Source organism: Phalacrocorax carbo, chromosome 24, assembly GCF_963921805.1.
Source record: "Phalacrocorax carbo chromosome 24, bPhaCar2.1, whole genome shotgun sequence".
Taxonomy (NCBI): domain Eukaryota; kingdom Metazoa; phylum Chordata; class Aves; order Suliformes; family Phalacrocoracidae; genus Phalacrocorax; species Phalacrocorax carbo.
Window position 1 is genome coordinate 3,622,630 of NC_087536.1, and position 17,140 is coordinate 3,639,769.

Sequence of the window (17,140 nt, forward strand, 5' to 3'; positions counted from 1 at the left end):
CAGCACCCTTGTATCAGAATGAAAGACAATACATAATTAATAACGTTCCCTGTTATCGCTTGCTCCCCCAAAAGTCTCTTTAAATAGATTCAAGACTGAGACTGGAAGAGAGGAACGCATCAGCCAGCAAGGCGGGACATAACCCTCTTCACTGAAATGTCTGCTCGCTTCAAGCCATCAGCAGCACTTCTGCAGCCCGGCACCACCACGCCTGCCTGCTTCAACCCAGGCCAGCAGCGCCCGTGCCGGAGGGACCCTGCGGCCCCGCACCGCGGCAGTAAGACCAGCGCGCCTGCGTATGGCACCCACCCACAGCGCTCGTGTCTCCTCGCCACAGCAAGGGATCCCCAGGGAAGCGCCCGAGTTCCGCATGGCTCGTTCGCATCGGCCAGCTACGATGTAGCTCAGCAGCTCTGGACGGTGGTTGTTTGCATGGGTAAAAGAGGGTTCTGAAAAACCGAGGTTACATACAGGGGGATAAATTCAAATTACGGTACCACGGCCTGATTTTAATTATGTGATTAAATTAGTCACAAACAACAGCTTACAGTCCAAAATAAATGCTGGCACTACATTTAACCTCACAAGATATGATGATTCCTACATATTTCTATAGCTTTTTTTTTCAGAAATCATACAAATTTATGTATCGCTACAGCGAATTTCAGCAGTTGGAAGCTCTGGATGTGGTGCTCAGTGTAAGAGTAGGGAAGTGGTGTACCTCACGTGAGCCCTGTTCAATTTTCATAGTAGGGCACATAGAACAGACTAGTAGAGCTCCTTTGTTTATGAACTAATCCTGTCGCTGATAATGGGATTAGCACCAAGAACAGATGCAGAGTAATTCGCGGTGCTTTTCTTCCAGATGCAAAACTACACAGAACGGTTATTCTAACAATAACAGAAAAGGTAAATTAATGCCTGTAGTTATCTCGAGCACAATGAAAGCACGCAACCTGCCAGCAGTGCTCCGGTCTCAGTGCATTCACAGGAGACAGGACGCTAGCACGGGGACAAAGCAGATGCCGTCATTGTCACTCGACAATCGCAGAAGGAGAAGACTGAAGTCTTCCATGAGAAATGCTGCTTTTTTAAAAAAGAAAGGACTTTTTTAAGGTATTTTCAGACTGTCATACTGGAGATAATACCACCTTTGCTAGTGACTATCTTCAGGCTACTTAAAAGCTACCACATCTTGAAATGACATTTCCATTACAGTATATTTAGCTACCATACCTATGTCACTCTCGGTTGCAGCCTGCTCTCCAAAATTCTCCTGTCCAGTTCTATAAGAAATTCTTGATTTGACCAATGTATTTCCAAGAAACCAAAATCACAAAGGACAGAAATCACAAGTTTCAGAGATTTCAATTTTTGCCTAACATACAGTCACACAGACCAAGAGAACTACTCACTTTTCACCTTACAAAAACTAAATTTCTCATGCGGACATGCCCTTGATTTAATTGTCATTCCATTATTTTCACATGGTAAACGTGACCGTGCTGTTTGACTGCAGAAAACTGACACCGTGTCTTTAATTACGGAAGATGGCAGGACCAAAGCACGAACCGCTTTCAGAGCGACTGCAAAGGCGCAGAGAGGTTTTCCTTAGCTTTATTGCTGACAGGTACCCAGCGATCTTGACGCTACTTTCGTGGTACGCAGCCACCAGCAGCAACAGCAAGACGTTCCGGAACGCAGATATGCAGCAACACAAAGCTGCCCGGGTGTTTCACCCGAAAACGGCTGGCTCCGCTTCTCCTCTCCTACGCCATAACAAGAATCCAGGGGCCAAATTCCCTATTCCATGAGCTCGGACTGGCTTCACTTAGTAAACCAGATTTATAGACTTCCACTAGTAGAGAAAAATCTACCTCTCAAATATATTCTTAGGTGTAGAGGTGATGCTGTAATTACCTTAGCATGTAGTAAATAAGGAAATAAAGCCCAGCAGTGCCAGGCTTACGTTTGCTGTATCAGGTCCTATTGCATCCTGGTTTAGCTTCTCGAGTTCTAGGTGAATTATAAATTTAAGAGAAATAAAAGTTGATCTTAATGTGCCCTGCGTGTACTAACAAAAACAATAAAAGGAAGGAGCATGGAGCTGGAAGAGGTATTTCTTTGGGATGATCCACATTCTAATATAAAATATCCATTCATTTTTGTTATAAACCAGGTACAGGGTACAAAAAGAAGGAAGCAGTTTGATTCTTTCTCTAATTTCATCTCCCATTTCACACCACAATGCCTTAGGAGGGTGAGCCAGCCAGACACACTGTCAATAAATGGAAATTGAGGTCAAGTTATCTCTTGGGGAATTTGAGTTCATATACAAATGCCTTAAATTGGAACCACAATCTCAAGTTATTATCTGCATTTTCACTAAAGAAGTAATAAATAATACTTGGTATTTCCAGCATGCTCCTCACTGAACGAGCTCTGTGATACATTAAATGAATTTTAATTAATTAAGCCTTCCATGGGCAGAGCATTACACATACTTTATGACTTAAATCAGATGACCATTGCTAATTACATTAAAGAACTTCACAGAGGACCTATTTGAAATCCAAGTCCGTGGTGCTAAGGGCTGTACATACAGTAATAAATGACAGACCTCTGAAGAACCTGAAATTTAAACGTAGAATATAGACAGAGACAGGAGAGAAAATAATACTTTGCCCTTATTTACAGACTGAGAACGACATGCAGAGATAGAGCGCAAGATTCTGGAAAAAAAAGAAAAAGATAATATTTTCATACAATGAGTATAAATTTCAGTTTTTAACTTAGCATTTAGGATTGCAGTAAGTAACTTAGATTTTCAAAAGCGCTGAGCAAACACCATGTTCAATAACGCTAAGCACTTGCCAATTCGGAAAAATCAGGCCATGTATTTCAGGCTTCCTCTGTAAGCTTCTATTTCTCCATCTTCTTCACCTGAGTGCCACGTCAGAAGCAGGCAGTCTGCTTATCACGGTTTTCCTGAGTGACAGATAATGACTTCCCGACATCGCCCGCCATTACAGACGGCCTTCAAAGACGAACGCCTCGTAGGTTCAGGCCTTTCAGTAGTGTGAAACTATTCACAGGTAGCATCTGCGAGTAAGGGATGGCCCACTTCCAGCTCACCACACAAAGTGAGGAAGAGCACAACACACGACACAGAGTTTTCATTTACAAAAATATTGGCAAAGCCTGGTCATTCATCTCCTATACATTCCTTTTTAAAATTCTAATCATTTTGTTTAAAAGCATAAGCTTTGTGGGAAGTTGGCTTCTGATGCATTAAGTTTCTTTGATTCAAAGATATATTTTGTTCTCTGGAGAGATGCCACACGTGTTCATTTTTCAGTTATTAATTTTTCCTAACAGTTCAATCTCTGCAAGATCAAAGATAGTTTTTCTATTTAGGTCAGACACATTTTTTCCCCAAAATGAACCAAACGGAACTTTATGCTTAGTGTTATTTAAAAATAAAATTAAATTAAAAAAAAAAAAAACATTTGCATGCTATTTAAGAAAAAAATAAGTAGAAAAAAAATTATACCATTTGTTGCTACAAGAACCATCCTAATAAGGAGCAACCCAAAAGCTAAATATACACAGGTTCACAGATTTTATCTTGAATCTGCTCTACTAATAGAATCAAGCACCAGCCCAGACTTGTCGTCTTACTGAGAAGCAAATAGTACTTGATAAACCTTGCCTGAGTTCCCCTTCACACTCATCACGCGCTGTGGATCCTCTCCCTGAAAAGTCACTAGGAGAACGGCACAGAACGAGGAATCCTTTGCCTTCCTGCCTCAGCAGGTATCGCACCTCCAGTCCCATCTAAGAGCATCTACATCACCCACACGTGCGAGAGGCTTCTCTTCTAATCCAGCGCTGCTCACAGAGCCTTCCTGACTTCACATGAAATCCAGGCGAGGCAGCCCTTTAGAAGGGGTTTATCTACAAATGCAGGGACTCAGTTTTGCCTTAGTCTCAACCGTTTCAAACACACAAGGCTGAGCGACCTGGCCCTTGCTATTACTCAGGCCCAGATCACCAGTGGTGCCGGGCGCCTAATGCCTCTGCGGGGACTAAACGCCAACAAAATCAATATTATTTTGGCAACCAAATAGCTCGTGGGATCTACGAACTGCAACATTGCCCTTGGAGGATGACACTTCATAAAACCACCACCATCTTCCTACTTCACTTGGGTACCGTCCCCCCAGGGCACCCATTCAACTTTTCCTTTTTGCATGCTATAGCGTAGAGTCCTGAAAAATGGAGTCCAGCAGACACCTTTTTCAAGCATGTGTTTTCCAACTCTAAACACAGTCCTCGACCATAGGCAGCTAACTCAACTTTTAAACACAGTTTTTCTTTAATATTTTATGAGCAGTAGGTTTATTAACTATTCACATAAAAGTTATGCTAGGTAGTCTCTCCGATATTGTAATGTTGTCAATTCGTTATGTAGTAAAATTAATGAAAGGCAGCTCAATGTTATGGACTTTTTAAGGCAAAAAAAGGGGCATGCATTTTCCCAATAATTTTGTATTCTGCATATACATCACAAAAGAAACAGAAACGTTATTTAATCCTGTATTTCATAAACAGTCTGGCAGCGCACCCGTCCCATTTTTGGGGTGCAGCATCACCTCAAATTTGATAGGCACACTTTTTCTCTGGCAATGTAAACCTTAAAAAGAGCAGCAGAAGTGAGAATTGGCATAGCACAGAAAGCAATTTAGTAGATTATCATAGCGCTAAATTGTACCTCCAGAAAAGCATATGTGGACGTTCCAAAAATAATCTGACAGTTTATCAAAAGTGGCAGGCGCTGCCCTGGGTCATCAGCATAATGGCTGGGAAGATATAAACCATATATCACTGATAGAAGTGGATGGCCGAATTGGAAAGCAAAGGGGAAGGGAAGAGATGGGGGAAGGAAGAGCAGAAGAGGGACAGTACTAATTAGCATGCCATGCTGACGATGACCGGGTCGACGTGGGTATGGAATACTAATGCGGCCAGCATGCAAGAGGGATCAATTTGAAGTGTCATTCCCCTTAAAGCCCTACCAAACAGTAAGACTGCTGTCAACATGCCTATTACTAAGTATTTCATTAGAGCATATAAAAGCATATGCAAAGAGATCGTGCTTTTTCTTCCCCTACTGTTTGTTCTCCAGGTCCCCAACCATCTACTCTGCCCTGAATCTTTTCCTTTACTGAGCAAGACACAAAAATTTTCACTGCATTGTATTATTTTAAGTAAATGCAGTTCTTCCCATTGTCATTGCAGGAGGAAATCGGTAACGTGAGTTAACAACATTAGAAAAGGAAGATGTTTTGGTTTTGGGGTTTTTTTTTAATAAACATCAACAGCCAAATGATTGTGCTTAAACCGGACCAGAGAAACGCTCTTGGGAGTGGAGAAGAATCAGGACATAACAAAAATATTTGATCTCCAACCCCAGATGAAAACATCACAGTCATTACACTAAGGTTAAGACAAGGCAGAGTGCTCTAAGTATCACAGGTTCATGTCCCAACAGAGAGAGTTCCCAAGTCTTCCTCCTCTCCCTTCTGGTGACGTTCTACTTCATTTGCTGGGTGAGGAGGGTTCCACGAGGGGCTGTGAACATCTGTGCCTGGCCTGCTGTTCACCAAGCAGTTATGGCAATCCAATGCCAGTAACAGCCATTACGAAGACTGTCTCTCTCGTATATATATTTTAAAAAGCACAAGCACCAATTGACTTGCCCAAGGCTACAAATTCTGTAGGAAAGCCAGAAATTGCTGCCAGCCCTCCTGTATCTTCTTCCATTGCCACGAGGCCCCTCTCCGTGCAAAATCAGATTCAGTTATTAAAGGAAAGAGAAAGAGAGGAGCCTTTCCTCTACGGGGAACTGCAAGATGGATTACAATGTTGTTACATAGAAAGATCTTTTCATGGATGCTGGCAGTCAGGTGGGTTTCCTGTAAGGAGACAACAGTTCATTTTTGGCATCATGAAAAATTTTAGTATGAGCTCTGTTTTAGTATGAGTTCTGTTTACATTTTTGAACAGCAAAAGGCAACTCCTTTCAGCAGCCAGAGATGTTACCGTTGATTTAGGCGCTCCTTAACACGCCTGGTGAGTGAGGGCGCATTGCAAAGGATGAGATAGGGAACAACTGGGTAGTTTGCTGAAGTGCTGGGCAATCAGTGGCACCAGCAGGAACAGAATCCACCTGGCATGACCTAAGCTTGCACTTACGTGCTGGCTGAAGCTTCCAGCCGATATCCGTGAGGCAATGGAAAGGGAGTGGTGGTACGGTGTGCAATTTTTTAAATAACCTGATTGACTTTGAAGCTGCTGGCTCAGGAAATTTGGAAGTGAGCTGAAGTTCAACTTAGGTACTAAAGTCCAGTATAGACAATTTTTGAACAATTAACCATTATTATCATGTTCTAACAGCATACTTCTGCCGTGCAAAGCAAAACATCCGTTGTAGATGTTTTCAGTGTACACAAGAACGAACCTTGGTAGAAGGTTGCAAACACAGGAAAAAATACCCCACGTAGGTTTAATCAGCCCAGAGCCTTCAGGTTGTAGCTGAATCCCAATAAACAGCTGCTTTTCTACCACCATCTTACCTGCCTGCTCATTGTAATACCCCATTCCAACCAGTGCAACATGGTCTAATCCATTACTAGGTACACAAAGAGCGACCCTGGTTAGACCTTCTTCATTTCATTCTGTCAGAGAATCACCAACAGTTAAAAGTGCTACGGGAGAAAAAAAGAAATGGGGAAGTTGAGAACTCACTGAAGCCGGCGCAGTTGGAGCTCAGGGCTCACCAGTGGGGTACTGCGGCTTTAAGACGTTTGGCACAGGGACAGAGCACAGTCTGCTGAGCCAAATCTCACACAAGCTCCTTTTATTTAGTTTGCTACTCACTGAGGGGGGAAGGAGAGCAACTGTGGCAGAAACAACGTGTGACATGAACACAAAACAAATGCCTGAATTTCAACTAAATTCCCTAAATTCACAGAACTTTATCGCAGAATATAGAAAGAGTGAAAGCAAAGGACAGGAAGGGTTTGTGTCCTCCGCAGATAGAATAAAAGAAACTAATAGATCTGCTCCAGTGTCTCCAGCAGCAATTTTTGTTGTGAATCCAGTCCAGAGTTCACTTCCATAAATGTGTATCCAGAGTGCATCTATTGAGAGGGCAATTGTGAGCGTCAAACCAGGAGCAGACCCAAAGAAACAAACAAGCAAGTCCGCATTAGTGAACAGCACATACACGGAAAACCAGAGACAAATAATGCAAACCGTTATTTTACCCCCTAAAAAAGTCTAAAATTATCCAACTCTGAAAGAGTTACTAGCATTTACATGCCTAATGTGTTTGAAAATTCCAACCAGCTTACTACAGATCCCTTTGGCACAGACTATGGTGTAAAACACCACTTACAGATAATTATTATTACTAAAATCTGTATAAATAATTTACTGTAGCAAAGCGCTTCAGGCTGTGAACAGCTCAGACAACAAAACCGGGCAGAGTGCATCAAAGTGATGTTTCACAATGTTTTGCAACAATTGATGAAAAATTTCAGTTTTGAGTTTGGATGTAGTAACATTTCCCCTTATCTGCTCTTCTATTGAGGAGAAGCAGCTTCGATTTACACAGAGCCGCTAACAGAACGGAACATGAAACGGAGATCTGCGGAGCTTGGGATTTTCAGAGCCAGGTGACTGGAGCTTGGGAAGCTGCCTTAACTGAGACACTTCAGTAGATCATTGCCTCAGTGAAGTACGACGGAGCTGAAGGTCGCTTAACTTCAGCGGGACATGAATTCTCTGCAGTGTCCTGGCAGAGCCAGGGATCGCATCAGAATTGCACGTTATCATACCCAACAACCACAAGATTCATCTCAGCTAGTAAACATGCTTGCCGGTATTTCTTCTTTTGTGTGTCAGCTAAAAAGGGCAGAGTTATTTCTGAGCAGCTAACAATTTTAATCACGGCTGTTCTTGCCCACAGTAGGTTCTAATCAGCCGTTAACAAGGGCTGCGCGACACCTGCTACTCTCCTAATGGAAGCAAGGCTCGAGAATGAGCTCCCTTTGCAGAAGAAGCTGGAATAGAAGGCAAGGGATGCACTCCAGGTCACCTAGTGATTCAGTGACAGAGTCGGGAACAACACAGTAGTTTTCTACTTCAAGCATTGTATCACACTGCTGCAAATTTCTTAATAGTTTAAATACCTTAAACCTAAAGAGGTTATTCTCCTTGTAGGGGTTTTCTTGCCTCAGCCCCTAACTGTTTTCATCTCAGTATCCCTAAAGCAAACAAAATCCCGTAGAGCAGTTGATGGACAAAACACTGCTTCATCTTCATGCTGTCCTTAATGCGTGCAGTACTTATTTTTAAACAACTGCTTTTTCACATTCCTGTCCATTAATCCTGAGGGGAAACAAGTGTCTGGTGGGACCTGCTTCCATTCCGTGAAAAACAAAATATTCTTCAACAGCTGCACCTTCCGTGCTGTTGCACTTCTTCAAAAGACATATAACCATTTAGTGCGGGCACTGTTAATGAAATAAGTTTCCGTCCTGGCTTCAGCAGAGCACTGTGTTCGATTCCTCTATGCAAGGTTCTTACTAAGTCTCTCCTATTCTCACTGCCCCGTGTTCTTGCAGGAAACCATTTTTAGTATGGCTGTTTCCCAGCCTGCAAAACTGAATCCTGCATTTCTCCTACCACCCAAAAAAAAAGTATATGATTACCTTAAACATCAACATATCTTGGAAGATAATAAAAGTTGCCTTCTTTCTGTTTGCCATACTTAGTGAATTTTAAGGGACTGCATTCCTCAAGAACAGGAAACCTGTTTTTAAAAGGCTGAATCTCATACGTTAACATGATGCCTGCAGACAGTGGTTTAGGAACCCACACAGAGACTTCATCAAGGTACCCAAGGTATTGCTAAGAGGTTGTTCAAAACTGATCGTTATCTATTAACTTTATTCTGCCGAAGCCAATGACAATATTCCATTTCGTTTCATTAGAAAGGGAGAATCATGATAAAAATAGTGTGTCAGGGATTAGCTTTTACTGCAAGTTCATTACCACTCTTAAATAATTTAAATTTTATAGGTGGAACAGCAAAAAAATGTTAGATGCTGATGAAGTTTATTTTGAATATACAGACCATTAATACCTTTTTCCACTTGCATGACTTGAACCCCAAAAGCAAACCCCATGCATCAGCTGCCTAAGAAATCATAAAAGCTGTAATTCTGGCTTCCCCATTATTCATCTCCCTCCACTTTCTCATCTCTGAGCAGGAACTGATCAGCTGCTACATCCTCTTATAAGCCACCCTGACACATTCAAGCAAAGCAAGCATGGCAAGAGAGCTCAGCCCCAGTCTTTCCTTCTATTCCTCATTAATTAACAATAAAAAAATAAAGAAAAAGAGCAGAACAGGCATCTCCCTGAAGTTGGAGCTGCCCAGTTTCAAGGGCCTGTAGATCACACTGCCTCGACTGCATGCACATTCAGAGTAAGCCTATGGAGTCACATTATTCTTGGGCATGACATTATGTTTCAGCAGTTTTGCTGGAACCCATAGCCAGGAGCTGTGAAGCTTTGATATTTCAGTGTCGTATCAGCTTCAGGATTCATGCTCAGCCAATTAAAGGTATGTATCCCTTCAAAATAATTTCAGAAATACTGTTATCTCAAAAATGAATGGTGAAAAGCTGTGCTGGGAGGATGACAGAGATTCCAATTGCTCCGTCTTCAAGCTTTCTCTACAGCTTTGACAGAGCTGATTGAAGGTGTAAATTGGGAAGGATTGATCATGTTTGGGAACAGGCTTGGGCAGAGGACACTGCTGTTACAAGCAGCTGCAGCCCCTGCATACGCTTCCCCCATTCAAGGTTTCAATTCTTCTGTTATATTAAGCATAAAAAGTCAAAAATGGCTTTAGTGAACTGGAAGAAAGTCCACCTCTGGCACTGGCTGAAGGAAAGTGTAAGGCAAGCATTTAACAGCAGTTCCGTTACATACTTCGAGCTTGCAGTGGTCAGTGTTCAGCACTAATCTGAGCAATAGTTTTCAGCCTGAACAGCCTAAAAAGGTTTTTCCTCTTCCCCCAGTGATTAATTGCTTTTTCAACTTATGCAGAAGTTTGGGATTCACAAAGTCCTGTGGCAGAGAAATCCAGTGTTTACGTGAAAAAGAAAACTATGCCCTCTCAATTGATCTGAACTCTCCCCATGCTTCTCATTTGAGGACCCTTATTTCCTAGATTGTAAGACAGGCTGAATTTCTGTTCTCTATTCAGTGTCTCTGCGTTATTAATGATTTTACAGATCTTTATCATACCCTGCAAGTGTCTCTTTCTCAGATGAAGAGTCCTTGTCTGTTTAGCACTACCTGAATAGAAGCCATTCCACGTCTTTCATGACCCCACTGCCGTTCCTCAGACTGTTTGTAGTTTACTCACACGGTATGGATTTGGCTGTGACCAAGCCCCATCAGCCCCGCTGTGCCTCAGTTCTCACTGTAAAAACCTAAGTTTTCCTTAGCTCTCAGGAGTATCGCAATAAGTCTGGCACGGCAATGATACTAGAATAATCCATCTAACAACCTAACACGTAAATAACATCGCATAGTGCCTGACCACTGAAAATCAAACACGCGAACAATGACGGATCAGACAAGCTACCCGAAGTGGAGCACAAGGACCCACTTGGATTTCGTAAGACTATTTTATACTGCTATTTTATGAAACACAAAAGAATTTAGAACAGAGATAGAAGTGACACTCTTTCAATGGCAGATCTAGCTTTTCCCTTAATTGTCTTTCTCAAAAACAGATTTTAAGATAAAAACCATCAAGGTGTTCAAAACAGTTGGAGAAAGATATTGACATTATGTCAGAAAAGTGAAAAGTATATATATTTTTTTTAATCTTTGAAAACAGTGTTCATTACAAACTTGTCATCTTATTACAAAACAAAATCAATGATGCTCGGTTTTTTGCTTTTACAGCATAATCTGTGAAGAATTACACCAATTACTTGCCAATGCTTGAAAACCCTGATACAGAGCCGGACAGGGCCCTTCAGGTGAAGGAACTCCCTCCCCTCCACAGTCTTTAAGACACACAGATCTAAGAGTTAAATTCCTTGACACCAGACTCCCTGGCTGGCAAGCACAAGATGAAATTGCAACTCTGGAACAAAAGCGTTCTTTTTGGGCTTCATATAAAGCAAACAGGAATCTTGCTACTCATTTCCATGAAAAGCTGTATATTTTCAGCTTTCAGAAATTAGCTCCGTTACGCTCATTTCTATGATCTACATGAGTCAAGTAGAGAAATGTCTTATGTACTAAGCCTGAAAAATCATTTTGCCACTGTAGAAACATTCATTATAGATCTGTTTCAGTTAGTACTAACAAAAGACCTTTCGGAAACTTCAGGCCTTTGAATCAGTTCACCAAAACAGGGCAAACAATTCTACCAATTACAAGCAGCAAACCCCAGAAAATTTACAACCACAACCAAATCTCTGATACCAAGAGCTTTGAAAAACCCTGTATGAGTACGTACAGCCTGAACCAAAAGGTAGAGCTCTGTTCCTGCTTAGCAGGGGTCCCACTTGTTAAAAACACATTGAGATTTCTACTGCCAAATACTAAAGAATAAATAACAATGTCATTGCAAGGACGCATGAGCATTGATTTAAAAGATGAGGTCTGCCCTCAGGTAATATTCTAGCCCATCATCTTTGTTTTAAAACTGTGAAGATCCATAGGGACAAACACATTCTTCAGTTTGTCTCTAGTGACAGAGGATCAATTCTCACGAGAAGCTGTGCAGTTTTGAATAAAAGCTGACTTAATTTTCAATTTCTAATTGAAAAATGAAAAATGTTTAGCAAAATTCTCACCTTTTTGGATTCTATAGGTCAGATCCTACACTTAAAAAACCAACAGACGTACAGCAAAGGTGACGAACTGTAGTTTCACATTCTGATGGCAGGAAGAAGCATCGCTAACCTTCTGCAATAGTTCACATCCTCGCATAACCCTTCTTTAGGTACACTGGGGTTGATATAAATACACCAGTCAGAAGTTATCATAATTATTGCTGCATTTTAATGATTTTAATAAGCTGTGGAAATGAAAGGTAGGTTAACTATTCATATGTATCTGACAGATTTCATTAAAACCACACAGCATCTCCATGCTGAAAGGTCTAATTTGACACATTTTATGTCCAGGTCAAAACGCAGCCCTTCAATCTTTCCCAAATGCGAACATATTGCAGTTAGAGTATCTGTTCCTCTCCATAACAAAGAAAGATTTTCAGAGAATAACAGAGGGGAAAATACTGTCTGACAAATTAGGTTTAAAACCAGTAATTATGCCTAGCATTGCTTAGGTTGTTCCTCCCTCTGCTGATACCACTTTGTTACCAGTTACTTGCAATGCACACTGCAACCACTGAGCTGGGTACTGGGCACTGTCACAGGAATTAAAAAAAAGAGCTTAAAAAAAGAAAGAGTTCCACTGTGGAAAGATTTACTGACTTTATTTTATTGATAAAGGACAGAATAGAGTGATTGAAAGCAGATGAAATAAATTATCAAAGAACACCAAAGAAGAACAAACTGCTCTAAAAGAATTGAGGCAAAAAACCCCAGACTGTTTGGCTTTAATAAGAGACAACTGTGTTCTACGCACTAAGTTTTGCAGCTCTGTCTTTTGCACTGTGTACACTGAGGAGCTGCAGGCACAGACTAGGATGTGAGGCACCTGACACCTTTCCGCCCCGAGACACCATAGGGGCCTTCACTCTCTCTGAAATCCAGAAGAAGATGGAGAGAATCAATCTCTCACACCGCATCTGTGGTAAAGCCAACAGCTGGTTCTGCAAGGTGAAGCAATAGCATTCGCTCTCCATTGCTGGCAGCAAGAAAACAAAAAGATGCTTATCCCAAAGAAAAATGTCCTGCTACCCTACCATCCCAAACGGAAAACTGGAAGGAAAGGTAAATTTCAGATGTTTTTTTATCCTCAAAAAAACTTTCTGCTTAAAGACAATATTTGCCTCTCTGCTTCCTGCCATATTTCTGATTTTGTCTAGCCAAAAGTTTCTGGCTAGAAAACAGTAACTCTTACAGGGAATAGGAATACAAGCGGCCAATTGCTAATCAGCAGCCAAAGGAAGGGACAAATATTTTACATATTTTTTAAAAATCTTTCAAATAGCAGCTCTTTCTAGACAGATGTAGAAGCAAAATTCTAAATATTTCAGCTAAAACATTTAAGGACATCTTTAAAAACAAAAGATTCAGTTTTAAGAGCTACGCATAAAGGAAACCACCTTTTTTTGTTATGAAGAATAAAATGTTCATAAATGATACAATAAATAATTTCCCAGTGCCCTTATAGTTTAGTGACCCTTTCAAGCACTCTAGTTCGTTTCCAGGAGCTCTTAGCCCTGTCTACCATGCCTAAATCCTTTGGAACTATGGGATCCATTTAATGGATTGATTGGACAGGATTAATAACCTCACCCTCGGGAAAGGTAAATCATTCACAGGGAGGGAGCATTCAAGAAAGAGGCAGTTCCGAAGCCTGGAAGTTCACTTGGTTTGGAAACCCACAAATAACAACTGAAAGAACCAGACCAGAGAACGCGAAAGTGGTTTCAGCCAGGTGCTGTGTGCTGGCCAGGAGTTTCCACGGGTACAACCTGAAGGCTAAATCTGAGAGGAGGTGCAGAAGGCCTACATGCAGTTGTGACACTCTCTGATTTCACAGCTGTTGCATGGCTTTTCTCCACTTTTAAATGGGGAAAGTACAGAATCCTTTCACTTATTGGACATTTTTTAATTCACAGCTCTTTGATGACCTCAGCAGACAACTGTGACATACCGGGCTCAGCCAGGCTCTCCCTTAGATACAGCCCTACTAAATACAAGAACATAATAAATAGCGGTGAGGCCAGATAATTTAATAAAAAGCTTCATGTAAAACCTTAGTGTTATGAAGAAACTCCTAGATTCATACTACAGAATTTAATCTACCTCATACCCTTCCTAAGGGATGCTTAAAAGACAGGTAGAAAGAAATGCCATCCATAAACCTTTGTTTTAGTTCAGAGCAAGTATGTCTAGCCATGTTCCCCAGTTATACATCACCTTTAGATTGACAGAGAACCTTGGTCAGAATGGCATACAGTGGCTGAAAAAGCATTAGATAGGGCTGATCTATCACCAATGCAAATACAACAAACCCCATTTATTATTAAAAAAAACCCAAACAAACCACAAACCAAACAAAAAAAACCCAACCAAACAAAAAAAACCGAAGCAAGAACCGCCCCCAGAAAACACCAAAACCCCAACTTGCTTCTACCAATAGCCTGAACACATAAAAGGTCTGTCCACGAGGAATTTTGGCCTTAGACAAGAGCAGGAGGTTATGAACGAGCCTGAAAGGTGGGCTCACGATGTGAGAGAGCAGGAGGGATGCAAAGGGTGACCTAACATACAACACTGGAATTGCAATTGAAAGGCCAGGAATGCATTCCAGGACATCAGCAGATCACCTTCTCTTCTCAACTCCATTATCTCCTTTTCCCGTTCAAGGTAAAAGGAGTTTCCTGGCAAAGCTGCTTGTTAGTATTCACTGAGGCAACATAACTCCGCTTCAGCACAAAAGTACACAATGAATTTCAGAAATGGAAACACAGCAGATACTCAGAAGAGATGCCATTAATAGCAAAGGGGTTTATTAGGAGACACACTTTTTCTGAGCCCTACCAGTGATTCCTTTTCCTTCCAGGGACATTGGCACATACCAGGCAGGATTTTTCCTGCAGGATACTCAAGAAGTATTTCAAGCTACTCACTAACATTAGGGTAGTAGAAGAATACCATAAGGGAAATTAGCAGCCAAATAAAGATAATGGCAAGAAATTAGTACCATGAAAGAGGATTAGCTATACTGAGCTTAATAGGATCACATATCACCTAAGCCAGAAAATGTAAGCAAACATGGGCAGCAAACAACGCTCTCCCTTCCTCCCCTCCCAAAGGCAGATGTCGTAGCTGCATTCAGCCATACCCTTGGCACCTCTTTAGAATAAATGTGGCCATTTGAGGCTTCTAGGAAATAATGACTTACGCTAATTACTCTAATGAGGATTCTACTTTGCACTCCTCTGACTTCCCTCCTGCTAGATTTCTTTTCTCCTAAATATAAAAACACAACGTTGGAAGACCTAAGTCTACCGAGTTTCATGGTGTCAGTCCAGTTTCTGTTGGAGCAACCTCCATAACCAACAAACCCAAACACTAATTAGGCCCCTTGTTGCTACTGCCTGCAGTAAAGCCAAGGACAGAAGAGATATTAACCTACCTCCTTTATTAGTGTAATCTTAAAGTGATCCCTGCAGATTTCAACTCAATTACAGCTGCAAAGGGTTGGGAAGAAAAAAAAACATTCAGAGTCCTCACCTCATTTTGAGGACAAATCAAGTATCCTGAGGTTTGATGCATCCCTAACCAATGTAATTACAGCTTCACCGAAGGTCATCATATCGATTTGAACCAGGTGGGAATAAGAGAAGCCATTCCCCACCCCTGCATAAACAAGACTTTGAGGTGAAAATGGGAAAAAGCCCACAAGCAGTGTAGGAGGGAACCTTACTGGTCTCAGGAAAAGATTCTTCCTGGTTTTGAACTAGAGAAGATAAAGTTTCTATTGTCTCCGAGAATGCTCCCCATACTGAATCTTCAGCAGAGGGACGGGGCAGATAAGAGAGAAATCAGCTAGGCAGGAATCATCAGTATGTGAATCTGAGGCTGTTGAAGACATTCTTGCCAGTATGCGGCCGCTTCCTCATGCTGGCCAAGTCAGCAAAGCGCATGAAGGAAAGGAGACAGCATGTTGCATGTTGCTAGAATATTATCTAAGTTAACTAGGGAGATCTTCAGGGAGTCGACTTCCCTGGTTTCAGACACTCACAAGTAAATGCGACGTACAGAAAGTGAGGACAGCTCAGAGTTCAAAAATCAGCCTCTTGCAAGTTACTCCAGACTGGGTTGCCCAAAACCAAAATAAAAACCTTAGATCAGCAGCCCTTTCTGAAAGTCTCATCCACCACACCTTGGCTTCACTAAGTATTACAAACAATATAAAATCAATAGCACAATGACAGAGAGTCTTTGTACACATCTCCAGGACTTCCCTAATGTGATCAGAGCTTTTGCTATGTTTTTGTTTGGTTTTTTTTTTTACAATAATAGGAACATAAAAGACAAAGGGATTATATTGTTTTAACTGCTGTTTTAAAGATCACTTGCTCTTAGGAGCTCATAAAGTAGCATTTGGAGAATACACAATAGAAGAGTTACACAAGAAATTGGAGGGGTCTCAGAAGACAAAGTGACAGCAGAGACACGTCCATTTGCATCAATTAATAGTCAGGGCTTTGTTGCTGGTTTTTTTTAAACAGTCATCAGAAACTGCCAGCTAACCAGAACCAGATGGCAGACCTCACTAGGCACCACAGCCATATTCTGCACTCATTATTCATGCACAACTCCTAATGAAGTCCATGCAAACACTGAACAAACAACAAACACCCGCTACAGACTCCAAAAACTGCCGCGGGAATTCCACGGAGAGATCAGGGCCTGCTGCTCAGCTATCCTATAGCTCCTTTACTCTAGGAATATGGAACGGGTGTGAATTAAGCACAACACGATTCAGGCCAAAGGGTAGAAAAGAGCAACTGATGTCCTCTCTGATACAAAGCCTACTGAAGTCAACAAGATTTTGTAACAAAACTGAATGTATAATATAGCAGTAAATGCCAAGAAGAATATAGGAGTAAGCGGCCAAAACAACAGCAGCTATAGACATTAGTCAGTGTTAGTATCAAGAAGAAAATACCCTGCTCAGGAGAATCTGCATTATGAATCTTCCTTTGAAGAGGCAGATTAAGTTCAGGACATTTCTGTCTGTCATGCAATGGCGACGGGAAAATACTTGGAATGTGAACATCCACCTTGTTTTCTTCTCTTATGGCTCTACACTGTTTAAAATCTACCAGTCA

The 17,140-nt window shown here is 41.4% G+C and overlaps 1 protein-coding gene across 7 annotated transcripts in view; it reads right to left on the reverse strand.

Moving 5' to 3' along the window:
• LRRTM4 (leucine rich repeat transmembrane neuronal 4) overlaps positions 1–17,140 on the reverse strand; it is a 500,507-nt gene that overhangs the window by 255,295 nt on the left and 228,072 nt on the right. Inside the window, exon 1 of one of the 7 annotated variants that reach the window (XM_064472623.1) lies at positions 11,958–12,110. The exons of the other annotated variants lie outside the window; for them this stretch is intronic. The gene's annotated coding sequence lies outside the window, so the exon portion shown is untranslated. Of the gene's footprint in view, positions 1–11,957; positions 12,111–17,140 lie in introns of those variants that run through there. 7 annotated transcript variants of the gene reach the window in all.